Consider the following 16,698-nt stretch of genomic DNA (forward strand, 5'->3'; position numbering starts at 1 on the left):
TCATCAGTCCCCTAGAACTTAGAACAACTTAAACCTAACTAACCTAAGGACATCAGACACATCCATGCCCGAGGCAGGATTCGAACCTGCAACTGTACCGGTCGCGTGGTTCCATACTGTAGGGCCTAGAACCAGGCGGCCGCCCCGGCCGGCTGCGATGGTGTACTCAACGACGAACCTGGGTGCACGAATGGCAAAACTTCATTTTTTCGGATGAATCCAGGTTCTGTTTACAGCATCATGATGGTCGCATCCGTGGTTGGCGACATCCCGGTGAACGCACATTGGAAGCGTGTATTCGTCATCCCCATACTGGCGTACTATCCGGCGTGATCGTATGGGGTGCCATTGGTTACACGTCTCGGTCACCTTCGCATTGACGACAGTTTGAACAGTGAACGTTACATTTCAGATGTGTTACGACCCGTGGCTCTACCCTTCATTCGATGCCTGCGAAACCCTACATTTCAGCAGGATAATGCACGACCGCATGTTTCAGGTCCTGTACGGGCCTTCCTGGATACAAAAATGTTCGACTGCTGACCAGGACAGCACATTCTCCAGATCTCTTACCAACTGAAAACGTCTGGTCAATGGTGGCCGAGCAACTGGCTCGTCACAATACTGCAGTCAACTCTTGATGAACTGTGGTATCGTGTTGAAGCTTCATGGGCAGCTGTACCTGAACACGCCATCCAAGCTCTGTTTCACACAATGCCCAGGCGTATCAAGGCCCTTATTACGTCCAGAGGCGGTTGTTCTGGGTACTGATTTCTCAGTATCTACGCACCCAAATTGCGCGAAAATGTAATCACATGTCAGTTCTAGTATAATACATTTGTCCAATGAATACCCGTTTATCGTATGCATTTCTTCTTGGTCTAGCAATTTTAATGGCCAGTAGTGTATGATACTTCGTGCACTATGGGTTAGACAGCCATCACCTTATTATCACGGGTTCCTCCCTTTCTGCAGAGAACACCTTCTAGCATCTGTGGCAGATGATCTGTTAGCAACCTGCGATACTTATGCGTGGTCAGTGTTCCCTCTATGAAAAACGAGCCTATGGCGTGATGGTTCACCATCCCACATCACCCCTTTGTACTCCATGCAAGCAGACGTTCGACGTGACGAAGCCTATGAGTATTGTCAACAGACCAGCAGTGCATGTTCCGGCGCCTTACATGGCAATGATTGGTAAATGTGACTTCATTACAAATGTGTGAATTCCTAAGGGACCAAACTGCTGAGGTCATCAGTCCCTAGTCTTACGCACTACTGAAACTAACTTATGCTAAGAACAACACACACACCCATGCCCGAGGGAGGACTCGAACCTCCGGCGGGAGGGGCCGCGCAGTCCGTGACATGGTGCCTTAAACTACGGGGCCTCTCCGCGCGGCGACTTCATTACATGCTATATCTGGAGTATCTTGTCTTACTGGCCATGTACAGAAGTTAACACGATTCTCATGATCGTTTCCATGCGCCTCTTGATGGAGACAAATGTGACAGGAATAGAACCTGTGTCGTTAGAAATGCGTAGGGCACTTGCCTGACTCGTGCCACTATCTCGTGTGATTGCGCAGCTGACGTGCGGATCAGCTGCAAGAGCAGCAAGAACATTAATTTCCCTCTCTTCTGTCCTCAGCTTGTTTCCTTCTTTTTTTTTGAAAGACATCATGTTTACGCCAGTGACTGTTAGACTTTTTATTTCCACTATTACAATTTCGATCTTAGGTCATTATCAAGTGCAGATCTTTTGGCTTTAAGCCATGTCAACTTTATACATGCTGACACATTTATATGGCGTTGTCATTTGATGTTATATACATTCGTAATGCTACTAAGTAGTGCGAGCGTTACGAATGTGTATAACAGCAAATAACAGCGACATATAAATACACTCCTGGAAATGGAAAAAAGAACACATTGACACCGGTGTGTCAGACCCACCATACTTGCTCCGGACACTGCGAGAGGGCTGTACAAGCAATGATCACACGCACGGCACAGCGGACACACCAGGAACCGCGGTGTTGGCCGTCGAATGGCGCTAGCTGCGCAGCATTTGTGCACCGCCGCCGTCAGTGTCAGCCAGTTTGCCGTGGCATACGGAGCTCCATCGCAGTCTTTAACACTGGTAGCATGCCGCGACAGCGTGGACGTGAACCGTATGTGCAGTTGACGGACTTTGAGCGAGGGCGTATAGTGGGCATGCGGGAGGCCGGGTGGACGGACCGCCGAATTGCTCAACACGTGGGGCGTGAGGTCTCCACAGTACATCGATGTTGTCGCCAGTGGTCGGCGGAAGGTGCACGTGCCCGTCGATCTGGGGCCGGACCGCAGCGACGCACGGATGCACGCCAAGACCGTAGGATCCTACGCAGTGCCGTAGGGGACCGCACCGCCACTTCCCAGCAAATTAGGGACACTGTTGCTCCTGGGGTATCGGCGAGGACCATTCGCAGCCGTCTCCATGAAGCTGGGTTACGGTCCCGCACACCGTTAGGCCGTCTTCCGCTCACGCCCCAACATCGTGCAGCCCGCCTCCAGTGGTGTCGCGACAGGCGTGAATGGAGGGACGAATGGAGACGTGTCGTCTTCAGCGATGAGAGTCGATTCTGCCTTGGTGCCAATGATGGTCGTATGCGTGTTTGGCGCCGTGCAGGTGAGCGCCACAATCAGGACTGCATACGACCGAGGCACACAGGGCCAACACCCGGCATCATGGTGTGGGGAGCGATCTCCTACACTGGCCGTACACCACTGGTGATCGTCGAGGGGACACTGAATAGTGCACGGTACATCCAAACCGTCATCGAACCCATCGTTCTACCATTCCTAGACCGGCAAGGGAACTTGCTGTTCCAACAGGACAATGCACGTCCGCATGTATCCCGTGCCACCCAACGTGCTCTAGAAGGTGTAAGTCAACTACCCTGGCCAGCAAGATCTGCGGATCTGTCCCCCATTGAGCATGTTTGGGACTGGATGAAGCGTCGTCTCACGCGGTCTGCACGTCCAGCACGAACGCTGGTCCAACTGAGGCGCCAGGTGGAAATGGCATGGCAAGCCGTTCCACAGGACTACATCCAGCATCTCTACGATCGTCTCCATGGGAGAATAGAAGCCTGCATTGCTGCGAAAGGTGGATATACACTGTACCAGTGCCGACATTGTGCATGCTCTGTTGCCTGTGTCTATGTGCCTGTGGTTCTGTCAGTGTGATCATGTGATGTATCTGACCCCAGGAATGTGTCAATAAAGTTCCCCCTTCCTGGGACAATGAATTCAAGGTGTTCTTATTTCAATTTCCAGGAGTGTATGTCAGCGTGTATAAAGTTGACCTGGCTTAAAGCCAAAACATCTGCACTTGATAATGGCCTAAGATCGAATTTATAATAGTGTAAATAAAACGTCTAACAGTCACTGGCGTAAACATGATGTCTTTCAAAAAATTTTACATGACTGTGAATTCCAGTTATGAAAAGTTAATTAATTGTTTCCTTCTATTGCGTTGCCTAGGTGTTACAATGCCACTTTCACCTAACTGATTGAAGAAGTTGACAAATAACTGCCGAGATGGTTGACATCTATTGGAATATCTTGCCGCATACACCATACGAAAACGAGCTGCATTCTTCCTACATTTTCCATACACCATAAACATGTCGGCTTTTTCTGCATTCGTAAATCCCATCGTCCGCTAACGAAAGTGGCAGTGCAATCAAGGAACACACAAGCATACTGTAAGCAAACATAACAACATCGTTCCTAGCAAGTACGCAGATTGAATGGCCCAAACCAGTGTCGGTGTGAAAAGCTTTGCACAACTGGATCTCTCGTAAACGACTCGAATTAGTATCCTGCCACAGACATCATTGTCATTCTAGACTGGATCGCCAAAGAAACTGGTACAGGAATCCGTATTCAAACACAGAGATATGTAAACAGGCAGAATACGGTGCTGCGGTAGGAAACCCATATGTAGGACAACAAGAGTCTGGCGCAGTTGTTGGATCGGTTACTGCTGCTACAATGGCAGCTTATCACAATTCAAACGAGTTTAAACGTGCTGTTATACTCGGCGCAGGAGCGATGGGAGATAGCTTCTCGAGGAAGCGATGAAGTGGGCTTTTCCCGTACGGCCATTTCACGAGTATACCATGAATATAGATAAAACATCGAATCTCCGACGTCGCTGCGGCCGGAAAAGAATCCTGCAAGAACGAAACCAACGACAACTGAAGAGAATCGTTCAACGTGACAGAAGTGCAACTCTTCCGCAAATTGCTGCAGGGCGATTAGCAAGTGTCAGCGTGCGAACCATTCAAGAAAATATCATCGGCATGGGCTTCAGGAGCCGAAGTACCATTCGTGTGCCCTTGATGACTGCACGACACAAAGCTTTACGCCTCAGCTGGGCCCATCAACACTGACATTGGACTGTTGACGATTGTAAACATGTTGCCTGGTCGTAAGAGTCTCGTTTCAAATTGTATCGAACCAACGGACGTGCACGGGTATGGAGACAACCTCATGAATCCATGGACCCTGCATGTCAGTACTGGACTTTTCAAGCTCGTAGAGACCCAGTAATGATGTGGAGCGTGTGTAGTCGGAGTGATATGAGTCACCTGATACGTCTAGATACGACTTTGACGGGTAACACGTACGTCAGCACCCTGTCTGATCACCTGCATCCTTTCATGTCCATTATGCATTCCGACGGACTTGGGCAATTCCAGCAGGACAATGCGACACACCACACGTCCAGAATTGCTACAGAGTGGCTCCAGGAACACTCTTCTGAGCTTAAACACTTCTGCTGGCCACCAAACTCCCCAGACATGAACATTCTTGAGCATATTTGGGATGCCTTCGAACGTGCTGTTCGGAAGAGATCTCCACGCCCTCGTACTCTTACGGATTTATGGGCAGCCCTGCAGGACTCATGGTGTCAATTCCTCCAGCACTACTTCAGACAGTAGACGAGTCCATGCCACGTCGTATTGCGGCACTTCTGCGTGCTCGCGAGTCATGTACACGATATTAGGAAGGTGTACCAGTTTCTTTAGCTCTTCAGTGTAATTTACACTACTATTAGTCTGTTAATGTCAACAGGCATGGTTCCATTTTTTTTAAATGTATATTTAAAAAAAATACACTTCCTATGTTCTGGTTCGCCCTGTACACGCCGCACGCCTTTTGAGGGCAGAGCCACTGTCAGACTCAACCTAGTAGACATGCAGCAAAGCCCGCCCGGACGTCTGCGGTCCGAGTCCCGAAGTTTCACAGCTATACACTGCCACTAAGTTCATTAAGAACGATTAGTCAGCCATGCAGTGGCAACGTAATTACTATGTAGAACTACGCTGCATTCTCTCACGAAGCAGAAGGTCACAACGCAACACAACACGAGCCACAACAGGTGGCAGCCTCCAGCACGTGAAAGGCAAGGCGGGAGCGTCTTCTGCAGAAGCACCTGCAACAGCTTTATCAGTGGAAGCCTTAATTCCCTTCAGCAATATACGACCTGTCAGTTTCGAGGACTCCGCAAGTTAGTTACATGTTCCACTGATCTTCCGAACAATTTTCATATCGAAACTTCGAGGATTAGTTTGTTCAAATGTGTGTGAATTCCAATGGGACTCAACTGCTAAGGTCATCAGTCCCTAAGCTTACACACTACTTAACCTAAATCATCCTAAGGACAAACACACACACCCATGCCCGAGGGAGGACTCGAACCTCCGTCGGGATCAGCCGCACAGTCCACGACTGCAGCGCCTAAGACCGCTCGGCTAATCCCGCGCGGGGTTAGGATTAGTTTCAGTGGATGGCAACTAGTAGGCCGGTTACAAGTTCCTAAATTTAATACTGATGATCAAATTACACTGAGTTAGCAAACGTGTTGGGATAGCCGCGGTGCCCGAGCGGTTCTAGGCGCTTCAGTATGGAACCACGCTGCTGCACCGCTCGTAGGTTCGAATCCTGCCTCGGCCATGGATGTGTGTGCTGTCCTTAGGTTAGTTAGGTTTAAGTAGTTCTAAGTTCTAGGGGACTGATGACCTCAGCAGTTAAGTCCCATAGTGTTCAGGGCCATTTGAACCATTTGAACAGCGGGTATGCACACATATGCTACTGACCATTAAAATTGCTACATCAAGAAGACATGAAGATGATTAACGGATATTCATTGGACAAATATATTATACTAGAACTGAGATATGATTACATTTTCACGCAATTTGGGTGCATAGATACTGAGAAATCAGTACCCACAACAACCACCTCTGGCCTTAATAACGGCCTTGATACGCCTTGGCATTGAATCAAACAGAGCTTGGATGGCGTGTACAGGTACAGCTGCCCATGAAGCTTCAACACGATACCACAGTTCATCAACAGTAGTGACTGGCGTATTGTGCCGAGCAAGTTGCTCGGCCACCATTGAGATTGGTGAGATATCTGGAGAATGTGCTGGCCAGGGCAGCAGTCGAACATTTTCTATATTCAGAAAGGCCCGTACAGGACCTGCAAGATGCGGTCGTGTATTATCCTGCTGAAATGGAGGGTTTCGCAGGCATCGAATGAAGGGCAGAGCCACAAGTCGTAACACATGTGAAATGTAACGTCCACTGTTCAAAGTGCCCTCAATGCGAACAAGAGGTGACCGGGACGTGTAACCAATGGCCGGGTGATAAGACAGTATGGCGATGACGAATACACGCTGCCAATGTGCGTTCACCCAGAAAGGTAGCTGGAGCTAGACGTACAGGATATTCCGTTTTCGAAATAGTTATGGAGTTCAGTTTTGCAAGATCCACAGTGAGTGTGCCGACAGCAACAGATTTCAGGCATTATCTCTCACCACAGACAAGGCAGTGGCCGAAGGTCTTCACTTAACAGCCGAGAGGAGCAACGTTTGCGTAGTTGTCAATGCTAACATACAAGCAGCACTGAGTGCCGCAAAAATCAATGTGGGACGTACGACGTACGTATCCCTTACGACAGAGCGACGAAATTTTGCGTTATTGGGCTATGACAGAAGACGATTGATGAGCGATGTGAGAACCGTTACTAACAGCCTGACATCGCCAGCAGTGCCCGTTCTGGGCTCGTGACACTACCAGTTGGATCCAAGACAGCTGGAAATTCGTCATCTGGTCGGATGAATCCCGATTTCAGTTGGTAAGAGCTCATGGTAGGATTTGAGTATGACGCAGATCCTACGTAGCCATGAACCCAAGTTGTCAACAAGGAACTGTGCAAGCTGGCGGTCGCTCCATAATCGTGTGGGCTGTGCTTACATGGAACGGACTAGGTCCTCTGGTCGAACTGAACCGATCATTGACTGGAAATGGCTACGTTCCGCTACTTGGAGAACAGTTGCAACCGTTCATGAACTTCTTGTTGCCAAACAACGGCGGAACTTTTATGGGTGCCAAAAGGCAATATCACTGGCCACAATCGTTCACGACTGGTTTGAAGAGCATTCTGAACGATTCCAGCGAATTATTTGGCCACCCAGATCGCCCGACATGAATCCCAACGAACACTTACGGAACATGACCGAGAGGTCAGTTCGTGCACATTTGCACTTATGGACGGCTATAGAGGCAGCATGGCTCAACATTTCTGTGGTTGTGTTGATGTGGGGGAAGAGACCAAACAGCGAGGTCATCGGTCTCATCGGATTAGGGAAGGTTGGGGAAGGAAGTCGGCCGTGCCATGTCAAAGGAACCATCCAAGAATTTGCCTTAAGCGATTTAGGGAAATCACGAAAAACCTAAATCGGGATGTCCAGACGCGGGATTGAACCGTCCTCTCGAATACGAGACCAATGTGCTAACCACTGCGCCATCTCGCTTGGTCAACATTTGTGAAGGAGACTTCTAACGACATGTTGAGTCCATGGTAGTCGAGTTGTTGCACTGGGTCGAGTCAAAGGAGGTTTGTAGGTTGGTTGGTTGATTGGTTGGTTGGTTTGGGGGAGGGGACCAAACAGCGGGATCATCACCCCATTGGATTTTGAAAGGCTGTGCTCTTTCAAAGGAACCATTTCGACATTTCAATTTATCGGTTTAGGGAAATCACGGAAAACCTAAATCAGGATGGCCGGACGCGGGTTTGAACGTCGTCCACTCCCGAATGCAAGTTCAGTGTGCCAACCACAGCGCCACTTGATCGGTTCCAAAGCAGGTCTGCACATCCCATGATTTTTGTCACCTAAGTGCATTTTTCTGTTCCACTCACGCAACCACAACTATAACTTACTTTGCTTTATTTGATTTATTTATTTGTTTTGGCTGCTACTTCTCCAGAGAAAAAATGAGTTTAGGTTACATTTAATATTTGTTGTACTACCTCTAAGGCACTTTATATCTTTGGATAAATGGTAAAAAATGCCCATTGCTGCATATTGAGCGCCTTTTTGAGTCTGACAGTTTTAATAGCAAATAATACAAGCAATTGTTTCTTATAGTGTCCAAAACATGGACATCACCGTTCTTCAGAAAATGTGATGCATCATTTATGACTAATTTAATTAATTTATATGTTGTGAATGTACCGTTAGAATGTCTACACGGAGTGTGGGGCTGACGAAGATCCAAGCCACCTACTTGTATGCCCCCTCCTGGGCGACCCGTGCACAATACAAGATGTTTACGAAGGAAATGGCAAAGCTATCGCAGGTGCTATTTTTTGGAAATGCCACGGAAATGAATGAATGAATGTGATGGCTTACCACAGAAATTATTTCATATGACATTGTTGATTGTAAATATGCAAAACATGTCAGGAGGCTGAATCGTTTGTTCCCGATACTTGCAGAGGAAAAAGTAGCTGAGCTTAAACATTGTGTTGCTCAGTAATGTGCTTCTCCAGCTGCAAGTTTTCGACAGTATGAACACCAAAAAATTTTGAACATTCTAGTCTGTTTACTGACTACTGTTCACGCGTTACATCAATTGCCGATATGATTATTTCTTGTACCGAACTGCATATGTAATATGATTACAAATTATTCGTCAGGTTTTGACGATTTACAGCTTCAGATACAGCGGGTGATTCTTATTGGCGTATGAAAACCTTGAAACTGACGTAGGTGACCCTGAGGCAAGTAATTTAATATAGGATACGAAGGGTCGCAAATATCGGGAAATACCCCAAAAATGGGCGGTGACTTTAGAAAATGTGACGTTACCAGGTGGCGTAACTCGTCGCACGCGCAGCGTTGAGCCTATTGGTTAACATGTTAAACACTTCTCAGCCATTATTGGAATATTTCCCGAGATTTGCGACCCCCATGTGTCTACATATATATATATATATATATATATATATTTACATCTACATGGGTACGCTACAAGTTCCTGGCAGAGGGTCATAAAAACATTTTCACAGTGTTTCTTTATTATTCTACTCTCAAGGGGCGCGTGGATTAAACGAATACCTGTATCTTTGCTTATGAACTCATATTTCAGTTATTTTATTACGATGATCGCTTCTCCCTATGCAGGTTGGCCTGAACAAAATATTTTCACATTCTGAGGAGAAAGTTGGTCGCTGAAGTCTCGTGACAAGATCCCGCCGCAACGACAAACGCCTTTGCTTTCATGATTTTCACACCAAATCCTGTATCACGTCCGTGAAGCAACAGTTTGTAAGAGTAAACAGCTAGTTACGTTTCACGAGGGCGATCTTCTCTAAATCATTCCCCTATTTCTCAATAGTACAAACACAAACACTCTTCCCCATTTCTCGATAACACAAACGTACTTCTCGATACACTCCGTTAAGCCTATGTGGTAAGGATACCATCACCGGCCAGCAGTACTCCAAAAGAGGACGAACAAGCGTAGTGTAGGCGGTCTTTTTAGTAGATCTGTTGCGTCTTCTAAGTGTCCTGCCAATAAAACGCTGCCTTTGGTTAGACTTGCTCACAATATTTTCTATGCGTTCTTTCCCTTTTAATTTGTTCGTAATTGTAATTGCTAGGAATTTAACTGAATTTCTAGCTTTTAGATTTGATTTCTCGAGCAACAGAAATGTAACGAATTACCTTAGCACTCGAATAGATGACATCAGAATTTTCATTATTTAGAGCTAACTGTAAATTTTCACAACATAAAAATATTGTTTCTAAATCATTTTGCAATTTGTTTTGGTCTTCTGATGACTGTACTAGACGAGAAACGACAGCGTCATCTGCAAACAACTGAAACGGTGTCTCGTTTCTGCAAATAAGGAACAGCGGAGGATCTATACAACTTCCTTGGGAGACACCAAAAATCAGTTCCGTTTTGGTTCAAATGGCTCTGAGTACTATGGGACTCAACTGCTGTGGTCATAAAGTCCCCTAGAACTTAGAACTACTTAAACCTAACTAACCTAAGGACATCAGACACATCCATGCCCGAGGTAGGATTCGAACCTGCGACCGCAGCGGTCGTGCGGTTCCAGACTGTAGCGCCTTTAACCGCTCGGTCACTCCGGCCGACTCAGTTCTTTTTACTCGATGACTTTCCGGCGGCTACCACGAACTGTGAGCTCTCTGAAAGTAAATCACGAATCCAGTCCCATAACTGAGACCATATTCTGTAAGCGCACAATTTTATTACAATCCAGTTGCGTGGTACAGTGTCGAAATAGCCTTCTGGAAATCTAGAAATACGGAATCAATTTGAAATTCCTTGTCGGTGGCGCTTAACAGTTTGTGTCAATAAAGAGCTAGTTGTGTTTCACAAGGACGATCTTTTCTAAATTAGTGTTGTCATTGTGTCAACAGACATTCTAATGGAGGTAATTCTTAATGTTCGAGCACAGTGTATGTTAAAAAAATCCTGTTGCATATCGACGTTAAAGATATGGGCCTGAAATTTAGTGGTTTACTCCCATAGCCTTTCTTGTATATTGGTGTGACCTGTGCATATTTCCGGTCTTTCTGTACCGATCTCCAGTCGGGCGAGCGGTTGTATGTGATTGTGAAGTGTGGAGGTATTGCATCAGCACAGTCTGAAACGAGCCTAACTGGAATACGGTCTGGACCGGAAGACGCTTTTATTAAGTGATTTGTGTTGTTTCACTACTCCGAGGACAGCTACTTCTAAGTTATTTACGTTGACAGCTCTTCTCTAATTCTCATTGTGGAATATTTACTTCGTCTTCTTTGGTTATGGAATTTCAGAAGGCTTTAGCAGCACTGTCGTCAACAGTATTTCCAACACTATCACGCAGAGAAGGCGTTGGCTGTCTCTTGCCGCTAGCAAACTTTACTAGAATGTCTTTGGATTTTCTGCGAGCGTTCGAGACAGAGTTTGGTTGTGGAAGCTATTATGAGCATCTCGCAGCGAAGTCTGCGCTGAATTTCGAGCTTCTGTAATAGATCGCCACTCTTGTGTGTTGCTTTAAGCTTACTAAACTGCTTTTCTAAATTACTAGTGTCAGTCTCACCTACGTCCGTCGCTTCGGGTGTTTTTGAACGTAATAAAGATTCACCCTGTTTTGTTTATGTCACTCCAGGTCTCATTATGATGAGTGTGCAAAACGGCGACTAGTCAACAGAGGCCATTTTGGGTCCTTCAATATCCGTACAGCATATGGCGGCAACCCACCACAGCATTCTGCGGCGGTATCGATATTTCGTAGGATGCAGGTCGCCTCCGGAATGTGAAAAGTTTCGGATGGCCACGTGCTGCAGTTTAAAGAGTGGACAGTGTCCGCGAAGCGCGCCTTCGTAGCACAAATCAGTCGACACGCCGTGCCAGTCGCGAACTGGCCATTTCACAGCCAGCTGCGCGGAACATCCTCCGCAAGCGATTACATCAGAGACCGTATCGCATACAGATTCTGCAACTTTTACGCCCCCACGCGACTGCATCATCACTCGCGAATTTTGTGATTCCACTCCGACTCGCGTTCAGTGATGATGTGACGTTTCACATAAAGGGTCAAATGAATCGTCACAAAGTCCGCACGTGCGACGGCAAAACTGGACGTTAACAGTGAACAATAAAAGAAATTTCCCAAAGCCGAACGGCTTCTGGGCTATACCACGAAGCAAAGTGTATGGGAAAATTGTGGTAGGTACACATATCTACATCTACATCTCCATACACACTCCGCAATCCACCATACGGTGCGTGGCGGAGGGTACCTCGTACCACAACTAGCATCTTCTCTCCCTGTTCCACTCCCAACAGAACGAGGGAAAAATGACTGCCTATATGCCTCTGTACGACCCCTAATCTCTCTTATCTTTGTGGTCTTTCCGCGAAATATAAGTTGGTGGCAGTAAAATCGTACTGCAGTCAGCCTCAAATGCAGGTTCCTCAGTAGCGATTCACGAAAAGAACGCCTCCTTTCCTCTAGAGACTTCCACACGAGTTCCTGATGCATTTCCTTAACACTCGCGTGATGATCAAACCTACCAGTAATAAATCTAGCAGCCCGCCTCTGAATTACTTCTATGTCCTCCCTCAATTCGACCTGATAGGGATCCCAAACGCTCGAGCAGTACTCAAGAATAGGGCGTATTAGTGTTTTATAAGCGGTCTCCTTTACAGGTGAAACACATCTCCCCAAAATTCTACCAATGAACCGAAGACGACTATACGCCTTTCCCACAACTGCCATTATATGCTTGTCCCACTTCATATCGCTCTGCAATGTTACGCCCAAATATTTATTCGAAGTGACTGTGTCAAGCGTTACACTACTAATGGAGTATTCAAACATTACAGGATTCTTTTTCCTATTCATCTGCAATAATTTACATTTATCTGTATTTAGAGTTAGCTGCCATTGTTTACACCAATCACAAATCCTGGCCGCCCGGTGTGGCCGAGCGGTTCTAGACGCTACAGTCTGGAATCGCGCGACCGCTATGGTCGCAGGTTCGAACCCTGCCTCGGGCATGGATGTGTGTGATGTCCTTAGGTTAGTTAGGTTTAAGTAGTTCTAAGTTCTAGGGGACTGATGACCTCAGAAGTTAAGTCCCATAGTGCTCAGAGCCATTTGAACCAACAAATCCTGTCCAAGTCATCTTGTATCCTTCTACAGTCACTCAACGACGACACCTTCCCGTACACCACATCATCAGCAAGCAGCCGCACATTGCTATCCACCCTATCAAAAAATCATTTATGTAGATAGAAAACAACAGCAGACCTACCACACTTCCCTGGGGCACTCCAGATGATACCCTCACCTCCGATGAACACTCACCATCGGGGACAACGTACTGGGTTCTATTATTTAAGAAGTCTTCGAGCCACTGACATACTTGGGAGCCAATCCCATTTGCTCGTACCTTAGTTAGGAGTCTGCAGTGGGGCACCGAGTCAAACGCTTTCCGGAAGTTAAGGAATATGGCATCCGTCTGATACCCTTTATCCATGGTTCGCAAGATATCATGTGAAAAAAGGGCGAGTTGCGTTTCGCAGGAGCTATGCTTTCTACAGCTGTGCTGATGCATGGACAGCAACTTCTCTGTCTCAAGGAAATTCATTATATTCGAACTGAGAATATGTTCGAGAATCCTGCAACAAACCGATGTTAAGGATATTGGTCTGTAATTTTGAGGATCCGTCCTTCTACCCTTCTTTTACACAGGCGTCACCTGCGCTTTTTTCCGGTCGTTCGGCACATACACGTGTTGCAAGACTGGTTGTTTTCTAAACTGACAGGGAACATCCAAAATTTCGTATTCCAACAAGACGGAACTCCGCCTCATTGGCACAAGGCAGTGCGTCACCATCTGCAAGAAGGATTTCCAGACAGGTGCACAGGGAACAGCGTTCAGCATGATTTGGCAATCTTCAGGATACCGTTAAGGCGTTTGCGATATTTTTCTTTGGGGATGTGAGAAAGACAGTGTGTACATACCGCCTACGCTGCACAGTCGTATCGATGCCACGCTTCTGAACATTGACAGGGGCATGTCCGAACGATTATGGGTCGAAGCTGACTACTGTATGAAGTCTGTCGTGTAACACGAGCAGGATACATTAGCACATTTGTAATGGTGTGTAAGAAACTTTAACCCTGTAGTGCATATCGTCCACTACAGCGGACAGCTGTTAATGGTCGATTCTTTAGCATTTTCAATCAGTCCTGGGGCTGCAAATGCACACATTTCACTGCAGTGGGCACTCCCTACTGGTGTTGTGTCCTGCATGCAAATTCAGCCTCATGACTGACTGAAAACGCCAGAAAATTGACCATTATAAGTTGTCCACTGCAGTGAAATTCATGCACCACAGGGTTAAAACGTGCTCTTCCATGCAATGTATAATCACTATTTTTATTTTGCAAAAACAGACATAATGTCTTATGGGATAACAGCAATCAGTGATTTATGTAATACTTTGTAAAATACATTCATCCAGAACTCGAAGAATTATTTGTCCATTTTCAAACGGAACCAATAATTCCTTCAAAAATGTTATTAAGTATTTCTTCAGCTACTTTCTCCGTAATGAGATTTTTTGTAATATATCGTCTGCAAAAAAAGTAACAATTCTTCTCCTGGAATGGTAAGTTCACACACATAAAAAAATGATCGGGGGGCATTGTTGGCTGGGAGCCCCACCCGGGGAAGTTTTCAGTCGACGCCATATTGGGCTACTTGCGTGCCGGTGATGAAGATAAAATGATGAGAAGGATAACACAACGCCCAGTCCAGTTGCGGAATAATCTCCAACCCCGCCCCGAACTGAACCCGGGCCCATTGCATGGTACGCAAGCATGTTATCACTCAGCTAAGCATGAGGACATTCACATATATAAGTAGTCACCCACACTAGATACCGAAAGGAGTGAGACAAGACATGCGTGGGATATTGAAGAACGTTATACCTGCGAACTGTGTTGCTACAACGAGAACTAAAATTAGAATGCGGTATATATAGCTAAGAGTAATTTCCTTGAATGGATCACCACTTCGTTCCATACGAATAGAAAATTCCCTCCAGCTGTCAAAAGAAAGGGAGGGGCGGTATGCGTGACTGAGCTGACTGCAGTTGGCTAGGTAGCCGCGAGCACACTCACCGCTGCAGCAGTTGCTTCTCACGCACGTCTGAACAGCTGGGCGGTCGGCAGCCGACTGTCCTGCTGCGCCAGCGTCGCGCTCCATTGGTGCCTCACTAGCGCCGCCAGCGGCCGGACTCGGCAACTTGCAGCTGACCCCTCTGCCCCTCTGCACCAGCGCGGTAAACAATAGTGAAGGCTGACGGATGGGACGCGGAGAGAGGACTTTTCCATAGTCACTCTAAAGACTTGCTAACAAAAAAGATCTTTGTCAAAAATCTGTCTGAGGACAACGAAAAAAGTTCTAAATGCATAACAAAAAACGATCTTTGTCAAAAAATTACGTATCTGAGGTCAGCGAGAAAACGTTCTAACTAGTTGTGTAACGTATTGCCGTGACTGTAATCGTGATTTCCTGCCAGAGAGGTCACAGTTCGTAATAACTGACGGAAAGTCATAAAGTAAAACAGAAGTAATTTTTAGCATTCCCTACGGTATCTTATAGGCTCTCTGCTGTTCATTATCTCTATAAACGATTTAGGAAACATCTGAGGTTGTTTGAAAATGCTGCTGTCGTTTATCGTTCAATAAACTCATCAGAAGATCAAAACAAATTGCAAAACGATTTAGAAAAGATACCTGTTTGGCACGAAAATTGGCAATTTACCCTAAATAATGAGAATTGCGAGGTCATCCACATGAATGCTAAAAGGAATCCGTTAAACTTCGATTAGACGATAAATCAGTCAAATCTAAAGGTGTAAATTCAACTAAATATCTAGGAATTACGATTATGAACAACTTCAGTTGGAAAGAACACACTGAAAATGTTGTGGGGACAGCAAACCAAAGACTGAATTTTACATCTACATTCCGCAAGTCATCTGACGGTGTGTGGCGGAGGGTACCTTGAGTACCTCTATCGGTTCTCCATTCTATTCCAGTCTCGTGTTGTTCGTGGAAAGAAAGATTGTCGGTATGCCTCTGTGTGGGCTCTAATCTCTCTGATTTTATCCTCACGGTCTCTTCGCGAGATATACGTAGGAGGGAGCAATATACTGCTTGACTCCTCGGTGAAGCTATGTTCTCGAAACTTCAACAAAAGCCCGTACCGAGCTACTGAGCGTCTCTCTTGCAGAGTCTTCCACTGGAGTCTGTCTATCATCTCCTGTAACGAAGCGCGCTGCTCTCCATTGGATCTTCTCTATCTCTTCTATCAACCCTATCTGGTCCCACACCGGTGAGTAGTATTCAAGCAGTGGGAGAACAAGTGTACTGTAACCTACTTCCTTTGTTTTCGGACTGCATTTCCTTAGGATTCTTCCAATGAATTTCAGTCTGGCATCTGCTTTACCGGCGATTAATTTTATATGGTCATTCCATTTTAGATCACTCCTAATGCCTACTCGCAGGTAATTTATGAAATTAACTGCTTCCAGTCGCTGACCTGCTGTATTGTAGCTAAATGATAAAGGATCGTTCTTTATACGTATTCGCAGCACATCACACTTGTCTATATTGAGATTCAATTGCCATTCCCTGCACCATGCGTCAATTCGTTGCAGATCCTCCTGCATTTCAGTACAATTTTCCATTGTTACAACCTCTCGATATACAACAGCATCATCCGCAAAAAGCCTCAGTGAACTTTTGATGTTA

At 46.1% G+C, this 16,698-nt stretch overlaps 1 protein-coding gene across 3 annotated transcripts in view; it reads right to left on the bottom strand.

Annotated features, from left to right (window-relative positions):
- LOC124717136 (retinol-binding protein pinta-like) overlaps positions 1-15,135 on the bottom strand; it is a 271,365-nt gene extending 256,230 nt beyond the window's left edge. Inside the window, exon 1 of one of the 3 annotated variants that reach the window (XM_047243876.1) lies at positions 15,061-15,135. The gene's annotated coding sequence lies outside the window, so the exon portion shown is untranslated. The remainder of the gene's footprint in view (positions 1-15,060) is intronic. The other 2 variants (XM_047243878.1, XM_047243877.1) reach the window with 2 other exon arrangements.
- Positions 15,136-16,698: the final 1,563 nt, after the last annotated feature.

This window comes from Schistocerca piceifrons, chromosome 9, assembly GCF_021461385.2.
Source record: "Schistocerca piceifrons isolate TAMUIC-IGC-003096 chromosome 9, iqSchPice1.1, whole genome shotgun sequence".
NCBI lineage: Eukaryota > Metazoa > Arthropoda > Insecta > Orthoptera > Acrididae > Schistocerca > Schistocerca piceifrons.